This window comes from Peromyscus californicus, unplaced genomic scaffold (genome assembly GCF_007827085.1).
Source record: "Peromyscus californicus insignis strain IS unplaced genomic scaffold, ASM782708v3 Scaffold_12__1_contigs__length_115047231, whole genome shotgun sequence".
Taxonomy (NCBI): Eukaryota; Metazoa; Chordata; class Mammalia; order Rodentia; family Cricetidae; genus Peromyscus; species Peromyscus californicus.
Window position 1 is genome coordinate 105,515,495 of NW_026294413.1, and position 18,578 is coordinate 105,534,072.

The window sequence follows — 18,578 nt, forward strand, 5'->3', positions numbered from 1 at the left end:
ATACATGACACAAAATCAATAAGAACAGTTGTGTATTTGAGGTTGCATGGTTTATTTGCATTAACTTCAGCAATGGAGAGGAGACAAAAGGCCTGGCTGGTGTCCAGAACTGCTCTGCACAGGTCTGACCACCTCATCCAGCAGCCCAGCCTTCCCCTGAGGACCATGCCCTTTGCCTACTGCACAGATTTCTCCCCACCTCTTCTCTGGTGTTTTCCCCAACTTGGAGCTGGCCAGACAACCTATTGTGTTCCAGTTGACTTTCCACTTGATTTGCATAAAGTCAACCAACCCATTTGAATGTCATGGTGAGCTTGTGTGGCCTCTCACTGCAATGATTAGGACCGAGGTTTCTGATCTCTGCAAGTCCAGTCTTTGCTGGGAACTTAGCTCCAACTGAAGTCTCAGCTAATCATCAACTGTAATGTCACCCTTCAAGTCACAAATGTCTGAAGAATTAAAGAATAGTTCTCTTTCTCATGTAACTCACTGATGGAGCAAATGTTCTCACATTTCATCTAGCATGTTCTAAACATTCATTAAAGACAGAAACATTTTTACATATGCATAGAGTATTAATAATGTTGATGCTTTTAATTTTCAAGTTAGTATTAATAACAAACTAGCATCAATACTATACAATACTGTAAATATTATTTATTTTCTAAAATAAAATGTTATAATAAAATTCCTTTTCCTTTTGGCATTATCCACCAAAGATAGATAATTCCTGTGTTCTATTTAAAGATTTTAAAACTTATCTATTTATTTATTATTATGCAGGTGGGTAGGTATGTCTTATGTGGTGCAGCTCCATTTGGAGGTCAAAGGACAACTTGGTGGAGTTCATTATCTTTTCAAGCTTTAAGTGAATTCTGGGTATCAAATTCAGGTTGTCAGGCTTACATATTCAGATGCCTTTATCAACTGAACTATCTCACAGACCCCCCCTCTGTACTTTTGACTAAAATAAATAAGATACAAAGATAAGTTGTTAAGCCTAAAAAGAGTGTATATGTGTACACATGTATACACATAAATACACATGTATGTACATACATGTATAAATGATCATTTAATTCAGGCCATCAACAGATGTGGTCATTTCATCTCTATGATTTGTGCCTGAATTTTTTCTTTATACTTCTGGTAGAAAATAATTCTCATTTTAAATGTTTTTCAGAAACTGTAATATGTTTGATTTAGCATAATGGGGATTTGTTTAAGCAGCCACATATATTGCATGAGCAGGAATAGCTACTGTAGGATTTAATCATAACCAGATGTTTTATGCCTCAAGTTCAGAAAATACCTATCATTAAGATGGCTAGTGCCTCAGTATCTCAATTATCATAGTTTAGTAATTTACTTGCACTATTCCATTTTGAAAAAAAAATCTAAAGAAGTGATAAGGATCAGGCTTCAGAAGTCAGGGTACAGATGCTGCCTAATCTGAGTTTTCACATTAATAAGGGATTTCCAAAGAGGATATTTACCATATAAATGACAGAGGAAAAGAGATTTGCAATTCCATGTCCTGTGCATTATTTGCAGGGAATTGTTTTCCATTTTTGTGGCTTTCTAGAATGCACAGATGATCTGATCTGAATGTCCTCAATTACACACTACACTTCTGAGTGTCTGCTTTATTGAAGGATGAGAACAGGAAGTGTGGACCAGGCTTTGAGGAACCTGTCTTACAGGGTCCAGAGTTCTTGTCACTCAAAATTATGTGTGAAGTTCATTCAAAGAGGAAAAGTTTCTATGGAGAGTATCTCCAAAATCACACACTAATGAGAAGAGTAACTTCATGCAACACCTTACAAATGTCAGTGATTGTGGAGGATATACAAGTGTTTCGTCTCTTAAGGCCTGGAATGGTGGGTAGAAGTCACTATTTCACTTGACAAGAAGGACACAGAGAGTAAGTTGCAAACGAAGATGGCTTCTGTTTGGTTACTCATCTTGCTGTGATAAAACACCCTGACAAGTGTAGCCGGAAGTTTTTCCAGTCCCACCTGGCCCCATGGTCCCACAGCTGCCTATAAAATAATCACTCAGAGTCTCATAGTAATTATGAACTGGATGGCCTATGGCTCAAGCTTCTTGCCAGCTAGCTCTTATAACTAAACCCATTGCCTACATGCCATTACATGTTTCTCCTTGGATGGTGGTCTGATGTTTCTCCTATTCTCCTTTCTCCTCTCACTATCTCTCTTGGATTTTCCCACCTGGCTCCATCCTGCCCTGTCATAGGCCAATGCAGCTTTATTTATTTATTTATCAACCAGTCAGAGCAACACATATTCACAGCATACAGAAAGACATCTGACAGCAGACAAGAGACTTGAGGAAGGAGAAGTTGCTTATGACTCACAGTTCATCAAGTCAAGTGAGCCATTACATTTCATTTACAGTCAATAAGTAGAGGAGACATACCCATGTTCCCCTTGTGTTCTCTGTTTCATACACTCCAGGATCTTAGCCAGATATGGTGCAACCTATAGTGAATGAGACTGCTCAATGTGTTAAGGACTGTCAAATCACTGTCCAGGAGAAAAATCATGTTTCTGATAATGTAAACCTGAAGATGTGTATTGACAAACATTAATTGACATAATCAATGACATCTATAGCTACATTTTCTTTATCCTGGCAAATCATTTTCCTGACTTTTTTTTTTTTTTGCATTGTGGTACTTCAGTTACGTTCTTTAAAGATCAAGACTCATAATTATGCTTCATTCTTAGAAAGCTATTATGACTATGGCTTAGTTTGTGTGTTATGTATTTTGATTTTGGATGCATGTGCCATAAGTAAAATAAATGAGTCACATCAAGGACTGTCATCAAGGACTGTTTACAACCTCTTTTGAATCCTAAAACATATTGATGTCAGCTTAGGTTTTGCAGGAATCCTAATTCAACAATCCCCAAGCTTCTGGCTGCATCCTTGGCAGCCCACGTGTGATGAATCATCTTTCCTGATTGCAAAATAGCAAAGCTACAGAGTTACCTGCAACTTTGAATCATGTCTCTAAGTAGCTGCATCACAGATCCAGGATCTCATGTTCCTAATGATAAATCCAGATGATGAAAAGAAAAGAGCTGGCCTACTCTGTGTCTCCACAGTTCCCCTCACCTCCTTTCTTACTCTAATTTCCTCACTTGAAGTCCTTTGCTGCTAGCTCTCACTGTTAACGGACAGCTTGTCTGGGTAGGAAATGTGGAGCATGTATATTCTTCCCATCTCTATTTTGCGTTTGGCCCATGGGATGGCTATTCTTGGTTGTCAGCTTGACTACAGCTGGAATTAACTAAAACCCCAAAATGGAGAGCACACCAGTGGGGGATTTTTGCCCAATGTGAAGTAGGTTGATCCACTTCTAATCTGAATCTTGAGGTGGGAAGACACACCTTTAACCTGGGCCACACCTTCTGCTGGAATCCTATATTAGGACATGGAAGAAGGAAGCTCTTGTTCTTCGCCTGCTTCCTGGCTCCTTACTAGCACATTCATTCCTTCCTTGCATTAGAGCCTACTTCTTTGGGATTCCCACATCTACTGAAGACCAGCTGAGGCATCCAGGCTTGTGGACTGAGCAACTTCTAGATTAGCTGGACTACAGTCTAGTAAATAAAAAATCTAATAAAGATTCTAATAAATCTCCTTTATACATACATACATATATATATATATATATATATATATATATTCATTCTATAAGTTCTGTTACTCTAGAGAACTCTGATTAATACAGCTCATGTTTTTCGGTAGTCAGTGTTGCCATGGAACCATCTGATGCTGCTTAGCTTTCTGCTACAAAGTAATTTATCTTACTCACCTGTAGCCCAAAGGATTCATTCCCCATTTTAAATCTTTAATAATTATAAGGCATTTAACTTAGTATTAATTATCATGGGATGATTTTAAATGTATTATGAGTATTTCTTTTCAGTATAGGAATTTAAATCTTTTTATTTGAGGAAAGTTTTACTCAGTTATGTTTTTATTTCATTGTTTGATTTTCCTCTTCAAAGAGCCACATGCTTCTGGCTTATTTCCTTTGCAGCTTCCTGTAATAGCCCCCTCTTTTTGTTACCACTTTCTATCTCTGTACTGATAAGTTTTGACCATCAACTTGACACAACTTAACCACCAGGGAATAGAGTCTCAACTGAGAAATTATTAGGTTTGCTTTTGGACATGTCTATGAGGCATTGTATTGCTTCTTAATTAAAATAGGAAGACATAGCCAATTGTGGGCAGCACCACTCCCTATGCAGGGGTCTGAACTATGTAAAACAGGAGCAAACAAAGAAGGATCCCCAAATTCATCTCTCTCTGCTCTTGACTGTGGATGTGGGGCTCTAAGTTCTGGCCTTGAATTCCCAGGAATGATTGACTATAACCTGGAATTGTAAGCTGAATAAACCTTTTCTTCCCCAGTAACTTTTAGGTCAAGGTGTTTTTATCACAGCAACAAAAAATGAAACTGGGCCTCTCTTCATTATTATTATTATTATTATTAGTATTAGTATTAGTATTGTTATTATTTTCTAAAATTGTTTTCACTAGATTGAAGCATTTCTTTATGGAGAGCACTATGAGATTCAAGAAGCTCAGGAAACTCACATGACACATGAGACCCCACCCCTTCTCAAGACCATATAAGTAGTAAACTATTCCTGGAGAGAGGAGACTCTTCAGTAGAACTGACTGTGTTGTGGAAAGAGGTAGGGAACACTGGTGATGTATGTTTTGTGAGTACTCACTTGCTAAAGTATGCTTTTTGGTGATGCAACTGCCATGTCACCATGCTCTCTATAGGTAACTTCAATAAATCTAGTGCATCACCAAACTTAGCTTAGGGCCATTTCTTTGGTCTGTGAGTATCCTCTTTCCAGGAAAGGTGACATGGCATTTCTGTGTCACTGTGTTTGGGCCATTATACTCTGAACACTGCAGCTTCTGTGCTGTCTGTTTTCTCGTATATTCTACGTGGACTGGTGTTCAGTTACAAACTATTTCATCTCCTGCAGCTTCTCAGTATCTACTGCTGAACCTTTCCCTGTGGGTGCTTGGTCCCATTTCTCCTAGAGCCTTTGCCCTCTCTTGAAAGTTGCATTTTTTTATTGAGAGTCGGGGAAAAGAAAGAGAGTGTGTGTGTTTATGTATGCCATGGTGTACATGTGGCGGTCAGAGAACAACTTTTGAGAACTGGTTTTCTCCACTCTGTGGGGGAAAACCCATGTTTTCAGGCTTGGAGCAAGTGTCCTCGACTAACAAACCATCTGGCTGACACCCTGGCCCATCTCTTTCTTTATTGTTTTGTGGTTTTCATGGCTACATGTGTTTCTTATTTTTAAAAATATGCTTCTAATAGCTTGCCAGTATTAATAGTTTGTTCTTTCTTTTCTCTCTCTCTCTCTCTCTCTCTCTCTCTCTCTCTCTCTCTCTCTCTCTCTCTCTCTTTCTCCTCCTCCTCCCCCTCCTCTTCCTCCTCCTCCTCCTTCTGTTTGGTTTTTAGTTTTTGGTTTGTCTTTTACCCTCTTAACAACTCTACATTTAGGACAACTTTGGTTTTTTCAGCAAAAATCTGAAGACAGGAGGGAGAGAGCCTGTCCTGTTTCCTCTGGTATTAACATCCCACATTGCTCTGGTACATTTTCATGTTTAATGAACTTACATCAGCACACTGGTGGTGATCTACAAGATCCTCAGACTTTCTTTCCCTTTTTAAGATAGTGTCTTTTTTCCTACACCAAATTCCCATCAAATATACCACACTTTATGAAAGCACCATTCCCCTACTCTCCCATAAGCTGTGGCCATTCTCAAGTATCTTTTCTGTTTCTGATCTTGACACCATTGAGGAATACTTAGAGACACTTTGTAGACTCTTTCTCAATTGGAAAAGCCTGGAGTTGTGGGTTCTTGGGAGTTAGAACAAGGAAGCAAACGAAAAAATACATAGTATCAGCATGCCTGTCATTGATGACGATCTTCATAAGGAACTGAGCTGGTGTTTGTGTTTCTCTACTGAACAATTAGTAAATAAGGCACTTCAATCCCCCCTTTATTTGACCAAAGTAAAGCCATTACATTTTGTTTAATAACCTACTCCGAATTATGAAAATCATTTCAATTGGCCCAACCCATATCAACTAGGGTAAATTTTCAGACTATTCTAACCTCATCTCCCTCTGTTCTTATAAATTGCATTAGAAAAACAATAAAAAACAAACCTCCACATGATGTACTCAGTGCCCAGTGAATGGGAGCTCAATGCCACATCCATGTCCTTGGCAGGCCTTGATTATCCAGGCCCTTTCCCTCATAGATCCTGGCCAGCCAGTGTTCTGTGCTTCATCCAACATCAAGCTCAAAGATCTTTATTACTGATCTCAGTATTTCAGACATAGTCAAAGCCTGGCAGATACTTGGCTTCTGTGTAGAACTGCCCAAAGCTGCAGTAGCCCACTTTGTACAAAAGATAGTTGAGAAACACAAGAGAACCCCAAGGCCCACAGGAAACTCCCCAGTTGGAGTACGCTGGTCATTCTCCTTGATATGTCTTTTTCTTTCTTTTGCTTTTTTTGGGGGGATGTTGTTTTTTTGGTTTTTTGAAACAGGGTTTCTCTGTGAAGCCTTGGCTGTTCTGGAGCTCTCTCTTTAGACCAGACTGGCCTTGAACTTAGAAATCTGCTTGCCTGCCGAGTACCGGGATTAAAGGAGTGCTGCTCCCACTACTACCACCACCTAATATGTCTTACTGTGTCTGTGCTTCCTCCAATCCAGACCAGCCAAAGAAACTTGTTGGTATCGTCAAAGCAACACTCAGTGAGGCTTCCAAAATATCAAACACACAGCTGGCATCAAGCTTCCTCAAATTTCATAGAATATTTTTTTCTTAGTCCATGTGTTATTATGCACTAAAATTGTCTGATTTGCCACTGCAGAAATTTGGTAGCCAGAATCACACCATCACATGACATTTGCAAGCTCTGGAGTATTGTGATGAAGCCAATAATATGCTTCTCAGAAGTCATGAAAAGTGATTTTATTGTCATGCAACCACAAGCAGCTGGTATGATGGGGGACAGGGAATAAGGCCTCACTGGTCACTCAGGCAGAATGAAAAGTGTAGGTGATAAGAAAAAAATACTATTACCAGCATCATCCACTTGACTCTTCATTCTTCATAGAGTAAATGGAATCCTGTTGCTTCTTGCCCTTCTTGCCTAGGTGACTTACGTCCACATACTTCATTTATATGAACAGCACCAGGGAGACTCCAATCTAGAAAGAATGCACATAACAGGTACCAGTGCCAGTACTAGACACAACATTACAGCTGAACAATACTTTCTAGTCACACTATACGTGATGGTAAAGTCTGCACACAAGACAGTTTGCTAAAGCCATAGTGGAGGGCAACCAGAAACAGGAGCTCATGATTGAGACAGTGGCAGGACCTGACCACAGACAGATGCTCAGACACGGTGGCAACAGTAAGGACGCTGCTCTTAGCCTAAGAGAGCTCCTGCAGTGAACAGAAAAGCCCTGTCCAGGGAGAAACTTTTCAGCATAAGGAGAGCTCCACCGGTGAGAAGGACAAAGCCAACCAAGGAGATGACACTCTAGGAAAGAACTTCAGATTGCCCTGGATTCAACTCTGTGCAGGCAACCCACGAAGGCATGGTTCTAACAGAGACCAAGCACTCCAACGTCTGCCATAAGTTCTGATGAAAGGACAGAGATCTGTGTGGGAAGAATGATACCTGGGCAGTAAACAGTACAGTAGGTTACATGGATCCATAGGGAAGATGCTCGTTTGCACGAAGAGGGTCAAGTGGATCAGGAACACATGACCTCCCCATGAAGAGACCACTTGGCTGCCCAACAGACAGAACTGGTCTTCACTGCCTTGATCCACATGTAGTTGGTCAGGAGTATGCAAAAGACAGGGATGCCTTCATTATCATATGAGCCACCTAAAAGTGGAGAAGTATCCAGAAGCTACAGCAATCATGGCAACAGTAAGAAGCCAGCCCCTGACTCCCTGAGCTCTTTGAGGAGGTGGTATGACTATGGTTGTGAAGTACAAGAGAGCAGCCAGGAAAACAGACATTCCAAACATCAGCAGAGACGATCATATGCCTGGGTAAATTGTTCCTCCAGTGATTTTCCCCAAAGAGTACCAGACTTGGTTGTCAAAAGAGTTATGGAATTTAAAAACTCCCTCTTCAGCCGGGCGGTGGTGGCGCACGCCTTTAATCCCAGCACTCGGGAGGCAGAGCCAGGTGGATCTCTGTGAGTTCGAGGCCAGCCTGGGTTACCAAGTGAGTCCCAGGAAAGGCGCAAAGCTACACAGAGAAACCCTGTCTCGAAAAACCAAAAAAAAAATAAAAAAATAAAAAAATAAAAAAAAAAAATAAAAACTCCCTCTTCAGCCAGAAACTAGGTAGTCTGATAATTAAAGTATGAATCAAATCCATAGATAACACTTTTGAATCTAAGGACAGCAAAGAGATGAGCCGTAAAAGATAACACAACAGCCATTGACAGAATCAAAAGCTTCAGAAGTGTGTCCTGCTTCTCACATGACAATGACAAAAATCCAAACTTAATTGTCTTGACATTGATGATGTCAAGACACCCATTGATGATGGGTGGGAGGGAACTGGTGCTATTCAAATAGGCTGCAGATACTCCCCAGGAACCCACCCCTCTCCCCTGCCACACATTCAGTGACACACCCAACCTTACATTATCTTGGTTTATTTTATGTTACTACAGAAAAATACCTGAGTCTGGATGGATTCTTTTAACTGAGAGTCCAACCTTGTTTGTAGTGTGACTTTCCTGTCATTGTGACTATCTGAGAAACACAAGGGGCGGGGGGAGATGCATTCCTTGTCAACCTTTCAGAGCTTTCAATCCATCCTGGAGGGAAGGACAAGGCAGAACAGCCAGGAAACAGAGAGAGAGAGAGAGAGAGAGAGAGAGAGAGAGAGAGAGAGAGAGAGAGAGAGAGAGAGAGAGAACGCCTGTACTGCAGGCCTTGATTCCTTTCCCCTCTTTTCTCTCTGAGCCTTGGCCTGAGGGATGTTACTGTCTGTACGAAGTGTGGGTCTCCTTTGGAGTTAGTTCATTCTTGAAACACGGTTAGAGACACTTGCAGAGGTGGGCCGAGTTGTGCTTCACCATCTCCTAGGCACTTCTTTAATCTAATCAAGTTGACAGGATGAACCATGATACCAGGCCACTTATAAAGTCGAGGTGGATTTTAGTTCAGCATATTGGAGGTCCTAGAACATGGCCTCAGGGTCTGCTCAGCTAATAGTGAGGGCCTCATCCTGCTCATGGCATAGATGGATACACAGAGTGGGGAGCAGACATCTGCAGCAGGAGCATGTGAACATGAGAAACCGAGTCTACGAGGATTTATTACAGCCCACTCAAGACCCAAGCCAGCATCTCTGGATTAACGCTGAGGTATACACAAGGAAGTACCCCCACGATCCTGTCACCTCCTACCAAGTCTCATCTCTTTCTCAATAATCTTGTTCTGGAGGCTAAATTTCTTGAGGGACAACTGTGCCTAAACCACAGAATCATCCATAATGTGTCTTTGCGAGCATGTGTGCAGGGACTGAAGAGGCTGAATGGTTAAGGTCACTTGCTGCTCTAACAGAAGATCTAAGTTTGAATTCGAGCACTAACTTTTGATGGCTTACAAATGCCTAGAACTCCAGCTCTGGGAGGTCCATCCAACACCCTCTACTGTACTTCATGGGTACCTATACACATGTGCACATATGAAACAAACACAAATAATTAAAAAGTAATAAAAATAAATCATTAGGAAACATAACATGAGCACATTGAGATCTGCTGCTGCTGCCATTTTGGGGGATCATGTATGTAATGCCATCTATCAGTCAACACTGAGTCTTACACAGCTCCTCCCCTAAAAGGGCCTGCTGTGTTTAACCCTCTTTCCGGCGCAACCAAAGCCACCGTTTTCCCTTTCATTATAGTTTAGTCTTCTGCAAACTGTCATGTAATTTGAGGCACAGAATGTGGCCTTTTGGAAGTTCTGTCACTAAGCAGTGTGTATTCAAGACTTACCTAGTTTCCACTTGGTCACATGTCTTTTTTTTTTTTTCCTGGAATAACATTTTGTTATGCGTGTCTAGCATTTTTTTGTCCTTTGCAGATATGACTGCTTCTAGTCTGGGTGATCCTGAATAGAGCTGTTCCAGGCAGTCCTGTGCAGATTTTGTGTGGAGCTATCTTTACAAAGCAGACAAACTGTTTGATCATGTGGTAAAACTACATTTAGCTTGGAAGAAACTGTGACGCTGTTTTCCAGAGTGGCTACGTGACTCCTTACCCTAACATTAGATTAGTAGAGGCACATTCCGGCCTCTATCCACACTAGCATTTTGGACTGCCAATTTTTTTTTTTTTTTATGTGAGCTTTTACAAGAGTTTCAGTACAATATCTAATTACTGTTTTAATCTGAAATTCTGTAATAGTGTATCTATCCAGGATAATTTTTACTCTCCTTATTTTCCATGAGTACCTTCCTTGATGAGGCAGTCTATTTTAAAATAGGCTTCTGTGGCTGGAGAGATGGCTCAGAGGTTAAGAAAACTGTTGCTCTTATAAAAAAACTGGAGCTCCATTCTCAGAGCTCAGGTCAGGTGGCCCACAATGACCTGTAACTCCAGCTGCAGAGAACCTGATGCCCTCTTCTGGCATCTAAGAGTAACACACACACACACACACACACACACACACACACACACACACACACACACACAATGACAAACAAAAATAAATCTTTAAGAGAGTTTTATTTTCTTATTGCAGTTTTAGTATATTTTTAGAAATTCGTTCTTTATCAGATATGTGTTTTCTAGCATTTCTTCTCAGTCTTGTCTTTTCATTTTTTTAATAGTCATTTTCACAAAGAAAAAGAAAGTCCAACCCAGAACTTTTTTCTTTCTTTTGTCATGATTTTGATATTTTATCTAAAATATTTTGTATTGATAAACCCAATGTTGCCTGGATTTTTTTATTTTGTTTACTTGTCTATGGTTTAATTATAACCTTTAGGTGTACAATTCATTTTGGGTTGACATTCATGAGAGGTGTCAGATCTGTGGCTCATTGCCTTATTTGGCAGGTTTTCATTTATTGTGCCAACACCATTTCTTAAACCCTCTGTCTTGACTTGCTGAGTGGTCTTGGAAGCATCAGCTGGCTTTGTCCATTTTGGAACACTCCATAGTGTTCCTCCGAGTAGCAATCTCCTCCTTCAGCAATACATTTTGGCTTGATTGCTCCAGCTGGACAGTGCATTTTAAGTCAGCCAGGGAGACTCCTCGGGTTTGTTGTTCTACAGTATTATTTGACTCTGTTGAGTCTCATGCATTTCCATGTCAACTTTATGCTCAGTTTCTCAATACCAATAATATATGTTTCTGGATTCTACTTGGGATTTCATTGACTCTATTAGTAAAATTAGGAGTAAATTCTGTTAACATTATTGAGTCTCTCACCTATAATTAGAAACTCCATTTATTTAGATTTACTTTGATTTCTTTCATCAGAGTGTTGGATTTTTTTTATTTAACATTCAGATCTTATGAATATTTGTTACATTTTTACTGAATAACTTCAGTTTTTAGAAGTTTTGTGAATGACATTTTAAAACAGCAAACTCCAGGTGTACCTTGCTGGTATTTTGAAAATAATTACTTTTTAAAAAAGATTTATTTTTCTTTTCAACTGTGTTTGTGTGTGAGTACAGTGCCTGTGGAAGCCAGAAGAGAGCATCAGACACCCTTGGAGCTGGAGCTACAGGTGGTTGTCAGTCACTCAGCGTAGGTGCTGGGAACCAATGTCGGTCCTCTGGACGAGCACCAAGTTTGTGACTACTGAGCCATCTCTCTCGCCCCTGAAAACAATTATTTTTTTTTTATGTATTAGCCTTGAATTCTGAGAACGTGGCGATTTACTTCTTAGCTGCTCAACCAAAAACTTTTTGAAGGTTTAGTTGTGTTGTATGGGATCTGTCGCAGGAGAAACACACCGTTTCTTCTTTCCTGATTGGCATTCCCTTTGCTTTTTGTTTTGTTTTGTTTCTTATTGTACCACTGGGGCTTTCTGCACATGCTATGGAATAAGAATTGTGAGCGGTGACCTCCCTAACTCCCCCAAGTTGCAGGAGAGAAGCCTCTCCAGCTTCCCAGTGGTCTGATGTCAGCTATGCAGACTTTCCAGAGGCTCTTAAGGAACCGAGGGGGTTCCATTATTCCTAGTCTGGTGAGAATTTTTATCATGAATGTAAATTGGGTTGTGTCAGGTGGTCTTGTACATCAGTTCATATAATCATATTATTTTCTTAAAAATATTGATAGATACATTTTCTAGGAGGAGAATTGATTCTTTTATTATAATACAATATTGGTTTTTAATCCCCAATAATTTTTCATTTTTTGAAGTCTGCCTTGGCTGAAATTAATACAGGTGCCCCAACTGTCTTTTGCTTAGTGTTAGTATTGTGTATCCCTTTACTGTTAACTTGAGTCTGTATACTTAAAGTAAGTTTTCATAGACACTGGAGGACTTGTTTCTTTAATTCTGTGCCACAATTCCTTGCAAATTAATTGATGCATCAAGATCATTCATAATTAGAGTGATCTTTGCTATAGTTGGATTAGGGATTATCATGCCTGTCATTCAGGATATTAAGACAATTTACTAAATCATAGCTTATATTACAACAGTCACGTGCCATTGTGATGGAGTTGTCATCGTAGTGTTGTAGCATCATGTGCTACTCACATATTTGTGTGATGTAGGTGTAAACCAGCCAAACATGTTGTTAGTTATGGAAGCAGAACACATGCACCATATATGGTATATAATGAATGGGTTTGTGGTTCAGCTAAGCAAGGGAATCCTGACTGGTATGGAAAACATGATTTTGTTTGTTTGCTTTTGTTTTTTGGTTTAATGGACTCTTGTTTGGCTCTAGGTGAGATGGCTTAGGGGTGAGGGTCCTAGAAAGCCCAATAGCTGCCAGAACTGCAGCTGGGCACTTGTCTCAAGAATTCAAAGAATGAAATTCAGATAGCAAAGAAGGTAAGTTTTAGAAAGAGGGTTGATATAGATGAGAGAGTGAGTGCGAGAGAGAGACAGGGGAGAGAGAGAGAGAGAGAGAGAGAGAGAGAGAGAGAGAGAGAGAGAGAGATCTTATACAGCAGAAGGGCTCCCAGGAAGTAGGTTGCCATTAAGCAAGTAGTCTGAGAGCTTTTAAAGGACTCTGGTAGAAACTGGGTTGAGACCAGGGCAGGGATGAGCTGGTCGGTTCAGCTGACCAATCCCAAGGCATCCAGGTGTGGTCTCAGTTTCAACCATGCACCTACAGCTTCCAGGAAAGGGTAAGAGCTTATCTGGAACCTGGGGCCAGAATGTGTTTCTGGCATTTTGACCTCCAGCAAGGACACTATCAGGATACTTTTGGGTTCCTGTTTTTCCTGATCAATTCCTACTTTGTGTTTTCATCACCACCTGTGTTCAGGGCCCTGAGTTCTATCCCAGCACAGGGAACAATTACCCGTGTTCAGGGCCCTGAGCTCAATCCCAGCACAGGAAACATTACCTGTGTTCAGGGCCCTGAGTTCAATCCCAGCACAGGAAACATTACCTGTGTTCAGGGCCCTGAGTTCAATCCCCAGCACAGGGAACAGAAGGAACAATCATCACTCACACTGGGTTCTGCATTCCCTTTTGCTGAACTAATGGTTATTCCAGAGTGTGCTCCTTAGTAGTAAAACCCATCTATGGTTCAGGTTTACCTCCTCTTCTGATTTCATTACAAGGTGAGTGACTGACCTGTGTCCTCTAGTTTGTGCATGTTCTCTCCACTGATGCTTGTGTGGTGATGGATTTTCCGCCTCCTTTCTCAGAGTGTGCACTCAGCATTTGGTGAGTCACGGCTTATTCACTGCACTTTTTGACTCTTTGTTTTTGCTTCTGTCTTCCTTTTCTACCTTGCTGGTCTGTGTTGAGTATTTCTGCATGTGTATGTTGTGTGTGTGTGTGTGTGTGTGTGTGTGTGTGTGTGTGTGCGCATGTGTTGACAATTTCATAGTTACCTTGCTTGGAATTTCAAGTTTCTTGAATCTATAGATGAATGACTGGCATTTTGAATTTTTTTTTCATATATTATCCCATGAAACATTCATTTTTTTTCCATCCTCCCTACCTTTCCTCTGTTTTTCCAATTAAATGATGTTAATGCCTCTTAAAATGTGTCCAAGGATTTTTAGATGGCATGTTATTAGTGGCTTTGTTGTTACTTTTGAATGTTCCTTTTTCTCTTTGTGTTTCAATTTGCAAAGTTTCTATTGACTTGTCTTTAGGCTCAGTAATTGTTTCTTTTGTTATGTTCAACCTACTGATGGACCTGCCGAAGAGATTCTGTACTCTATTTCTGTCCTTTCATTTCTAGCATTTTCCTCTTGATTTTTCATCTTTGTGTTTCCATCAGCCATCTATTCTTTTGTGTCTATCTTTCTCCCACTCGGTCCCTTAACATGTTAATCATGTTAGGTTTAAGTTCCCCTGTCTGTTCATTTAAAACCTGTGTCATATCTGACCCCTATGCATGCCTTGTCTTTTCAGAGATTCTTTTTTTTTTTGTTTTTCTGGTATGCCTTGTAATATTTTGTTGGAAGCCAGACGTATTGTGTCATTTAATAGGCACTGTGGTTAGTAAGTCTTAGTGTGAGGTTTTATGTTAATCTAACCAGAAGCTGGGCCTGAGTTCATGTTTTCTGTAGCTGTAGTTGCCAAAGGTTTCACATTCTGTCATGGTTTTGATCCTCTGTTTTCTTTGGGCTTCCCTAATGACTCCTCTGCAGGGTGCATCTGGAGCTCTTTGGATTTGAACTTACTCTTCCTCTAGAGTTCTGTTGGTAGTCAGAAGGGCATCGAAGAGGGGAGGCACCTGTAATTTTATGATTAGACTAAACTTGCTTACTTTAATGAGGTTGTGCACTTGGGCCTTGCCATTCTCAAGTGTAGCCCCACCCTTCCCCCATAGACTAAGAGGATGTAGTCCAGGGCCACCTTCCCACTGGAAGAAAACTCTAATGGTTTATTTTTCCTCAGAGAACAGGGCTGTGTTTTAAACATTGCTTAAGGTATTCTGCAAAGGTTTTTCTTTCTTCTCCATCTTCTTAGAGTTTGGGGAGGAGATTACTGGATATTTACTATGAGAGGTTCTTGAAGGCAAAATTGACTAAAAGGCAGGACCCTCAACATATTACTAGTCTCAAGATAGTCTCTACAAGCCTCCAGTTATTTATTGTTTTAACTACTTCTGAGCTTTTATTTAATTTGTGACTTCAGAAGATTCTTCTATCCTCTGCAGATTCACCTCTATCTCCATGGTGATGACTAGTTTAGTAATGTCTGTTCTCTGACAGAATCAAAATGAGTCACTAATTTCTTCTTGTTTGTTCAGATTTTTCTTATTGTAATAGAGTGATGTTAGCCTAGTGGTCAACCCTTCATGCTACAATATTGACATGTGTACTAGTGGCAAAGGGTTATAAAGGTAACCAATTGCTTTTTAAAAACTGAATTTGAAACCTACTCCATAGGAGGAAATTTATGCCTAGTACTGCAAACCTTGCTAAAACCTCATGGCTTGGGAATGCATAGGCCCTGGGGAGGAGCCCACTACTGTTGCCTTGATGGCCATATCACCCCCTCTTCAAAGGCTCAGGGAGCATCATGGAAGAGAGAGCCAAAATAACAGAGGTCAAGGAAGAGTGCTGTGAAATCCTGTCTGCTCAAGGTTGCCAAGAGATGGTGATATATGTATCCAGCACTTTGTACCTCCTTGTAAGGGTCAAGTTGCCTGAACTTCAGAAAGAAAATTACTCTCATATTTACATCAGCAGAGTTTTCTCATTTTCTGCTATGAATCACAATTGTACAAATAGCCATCTATGATTCTAAGTTTTCATCCCTGCCCTACATTCACATGTGGGAGTTGCTTTGTCAGACACAGGCCCTCCTGTGCAACCTTTAGAAGAGAAGTATTTCTTCAGTAGACTCTTCCAGAAAAAATTAAAACAAAAATACTTTCAGCCAATATGGTTTTCACATTGTTACTGATTAATTACTTGTACAATAATAAAAACGTATGTTAAATATATTTGAATTTTACACAAACTCAACTATATTCATGTACTTTTCATTTAAAAGAAATCTGGCTACTTATTTAGAGAGCTAAAAAATATCAAAATATGCTCTTAATAATAGAAAATTTATTAGGATTTTATAAGAATGTGTGTTGGAGGAGAAATGAATTTTATTTGGTTTTAGTCGTATTTTATTACAAAACTAGGAATAAATGGCATATTCTCAGTGCCACATTACTTCCATCATAGGCCAAGTTTGCTTCATTCTACACGGTTTTATTTAGACAGTGTTTTGCCTAGATACATTTTGGGAACATTTCCACACCAAGAAGAGGTGCAAGCCCTCCTTCCTGTCAGCAGTGTGGCCCAGTAGTAACTTTGCATCTAGGAACATAATAGATTGACAGCGTAATAGATTCCAGAATGCAAGCTAGCTTTGGCCAGGGGCCCTTCCCAATCACTAAGCAAATGGGCAGAAACAGACATGCTCAGGAGGGGCAACAAGGAGACAGAAATGTCAGAGAAGTTCCCAGAGGCTCCACAGGGCCAAGGCAGCAAAGCTGCAGATGTGGGCAACAGAATCAGAATGTGCTTGTGTTTTCTAAGGTTGCTAAAATGGTCAAGGCTTTTAGGGAAATGGGGAGGGCTTAGTAGATAGTTACAACGCTTTGAAAAAATAAAGAAAAATCATTCTGTTCTCTCTCAACGCCTGAGATAATTCAGTTAGGAATGCCCCCCCACCATAGACTCATGTGCTTGAATATTTGGTACACAGGGAGTGGCACTATTCGGAGGTATGGCCTTGTTAGAATATGTGTGGCTTTGTTGGAGGAAGTGTTTCACTAGTGGGTAGGCTTTGAGGTCTCAGAAGTTCAAGTCATTTCTTTTCCTGCTGTACATGGATCAAGATAAAGAACTCTCAGCTCCTTCTCCAGTACCATGTCTGCCTGCATGCCACCATACTTTCCTCCATGATGATAATGGACTAAACCTCTGAAACTGTAAGCTAGCCCCAATTAAATGTTTTCCTTTGTAAGAGTTGTCATGGTCATGGTGTCTCTTCACAGCAATAGAAACCCTAACTAAGATAACCCCAAACAATAATACATAAACATTTCCTTAGATTGGTAAAGTAGAAACAGAAGCAACAGATAGAGCATCCTTAAGCCCAAACTCCTGAACAGAAAATTAGTAAGTAGTTTATAGGGCCAGCTTGGATTAAAGCTCTGCTTCTGTCTTCCCAGAAAGGTTAATGATTTGGACACTAGATTTTTGTCTTTGTAAATGAAGCCTTTTGAGAAAACAGGTAGGCAAAATGAAAGACTTTTTCAGCAAAGTGCAAGGATCTCAAATCAAGTGGATGCAATGGATCAGGCTTTTTCTTTGGGGTCACCAACCAGCTCCCAAATCATGACGTGGACACTTCTTATTAGTCATGAATGCTCACCCTAGCTTAGGCCCATTTCTGGTTGGCACTTTTAACTTAAATTAACCTGTTTCTCTTTATCTACCTTTTGCCTTGTGCCTGTGCATGTGAGGGTCCAACAGCACAGGTGTGTACCCTTCCCGTGGGAGTCATTGAGGAGGCAGCAGTGCTCCAGGAAATGTAAACAGCCCAAACCGAGGACCCCATTCACCTTTCCTTCTGTGTGTCATTGTACCCACATTAACTAGTCACCTATACTGAAGAAGATGTCAGAGATTATTAGAGAGCAGCTGTAGAGAGATGGAGGGCAGAAAGAGGTCTGTGAAGGAAAATAAGGGAAAAAAAATGGAATGCAAGGGACATGAGTGCTTCTAGGTATGGTGGAGGAGAAAGTTTATTGTAGATAAAAGGGAGAACATAGTCAGAGGCAGATATATCTGGGAGAGTCCAGAGTAGACATGACCAGGCTGAACTGGAGAGAGGAGGAAAAGAAGGGAGAGGGGAGAGAGCAGAACCAAGTGCAGTAGCCAAGAGGGCAGGGGTCCAAAAGGGCAGATAACCAAAATGTCCAGATTATATAGGGAAGAGCCTCTAGGGGATGGGCAGCCCAGGCCCTGGGCTGGAGATTTCAGGGTAGAGGGTGGAGTATGCCAACCATACCCTGTGACAGGTAAGAACTGAGGGATGCTGGGAGAACCTGGCGGCCAGGTCTGCTTTGATATGTTAAAATATGCACCTCAGCCATTTGTCCTGGGTTTGAAACCTAACATCCTGACCTTTTTATTGATAATGAATAAGTGACAAGGGGCAACATAGTCTTCTGTAACTACTTCCTGCTGACATTGCAGAATTGTTGTTGGGGACCCATAAAGCTGGAATGTTGGTCAAGTCTAGGAAGAGCAGGCTGTATCAC

At 40.6% G+C, this 18,578-nt stretch overlaps 1 pseudogene; it reads right to left on the reverse strand.

The window, feature by feature from the left end:
* Positions 1–6,285: 6,285 nt before the first annotated feature.
* Positions 6,286–14,580, reverse strand: LOC128106998 (dolichyl-diphosphooligosaccharide--protein glycosyltransferase subunit STT3A-like; annotated as a pseudogene).
* Positions 14,581–18,578: the final 3,998 nt, after the last annotated feature.